The sequence below is a fragment of the Morone saxatilis genome, unplaced genomic scaffold (genome assembly GCF_004916995.1).
Source record: "Morone saxatilis isolate NCDOM2014 unplaced genomic scaffold, NCSU_SB_2.0 Contig24, whole genome shotgun sequence".
Lineage (NCBI taxonomy): Eukaryota > Metazoa > Chordata > Actinopteri > Moronidae > Morone > Morone saxatilis.
The window spans coordinates 18449553-18450841 of record NW_023339807.1 but is presented as its reverse complement, the minus strand read 5'-3'; the positions used below and the strand labels follow the sequence as shown (position 1 = coordinate 18450841).

Sequence of the window (1289 nt, the reverse complement as noted above, 5' to 3'; positions counted from 1 at the left end):
CGTGTGCAAATCACCAGAAATGACCGCTAAATCCAAAATGGCCGACTTCCTGTTGGGTTTGGGATATGGCTCCAAGAGGATTTTTTGTATGTCAGGATGTGATCTACATGTGTACCACCTTTCATACTCATAGGTGAAACGTGCCGTTGGGGCTGCTCAATAGGGGGCACTGTCGAGCCATTTTTCCCTGCATATGTCCGAGACCCATAAATTCCCACCACGACTGACCTGTGGGCAGAATTTCAGGACTTTTCAAATATGATAAAGCCTCCAAAAAGCCATTTGAAATGTCTGAATAATAATGATAATTCCTACATTTACAATAGGGCCTTCGCACGATTTGTGCTCTGGCCCTAATTAAAACTGCAAGCAGTGATGATGCTGTCGGGGGGCACGTCGGGGTGTGCTGCCGTCGGGTCACAATACGAGCTACGAAAATCTCACAGAAATCACATCCCAATCGCTACACAAAGCTTACTTCCTGTTGCCAGTAGTTGACGCTATAACAGTGACTGAATATTGGCAGTTAGATGCATTTAGGCCAGGGCTCTTAACAAAGTTGTGAAGTTTGGGTCCAAATGGAGAATTTGTACTGCAGTTAGGTTTAGCAGTTAAGTTTCGCAGTAGGGTTAGGGTATGCTGTTTGACCGAATGTAAAGATTTTAATACTTTAACATCCTGAACTTCTCTGTATTGTGCTCACCAATTTTGAGTCAGTCGTTGTGATCAATTCACTTTGGGAGGAGGACTTTGACGGCACGACACTGGCACCCTGTTCAACATACAGTCACAAATAGCACAACTTTTAATCAGCAATATTTTTTGACTGTACTGACCAATTTTGAAGTAGATCCGATAAATTCCCTAGGAGGAGTTTGTTCAAATAGAAGTCCTGAAATTGCTGGAAAAGGCATCACAGTTTGACATTCGATTCAAACTGGCCAACTTTGACGGCACACCGCGGACAAACCGTTCTATGTACAGTCACAAATAGCACAACTTATAATCAGCAATATTTTTTGACCGTACTGACCAATTTTGAAGTTGATAAAAAAAAATCCCTAGGAGTTCGTTCAAATACAATGTGAAAAATGGCCGAAAATTGCCGCAAAATTCAAAATGGCTGACTTTGACGCCACGCCACGAACACGCCCTTGAACGTACTGTGGTAGATAAACAGCATTATGAGGGGTAGTAAATGTATATGGTCCTGGTCAGGAGGTTATGTTTTATTGTAGGAAGTGACCGGTCAGCAGTCGGTCACAGACTAAGGTCAGGAGTGGGTCATA

General features: G+C 43.0%; 1 protein-coding gene across 2 annotated transcripts in view; it reads left to right on the top strand.

The window, feature by feature from the left end:
* Positions 1-1289, top strand: part of bcam (basal cell adhesion molecule (Lutheran blood group)) — a 51310-nt gene that overhangs the window by 45650 nt on the left and 4371 nt on the right. The window lies entirely within an intron of this gene.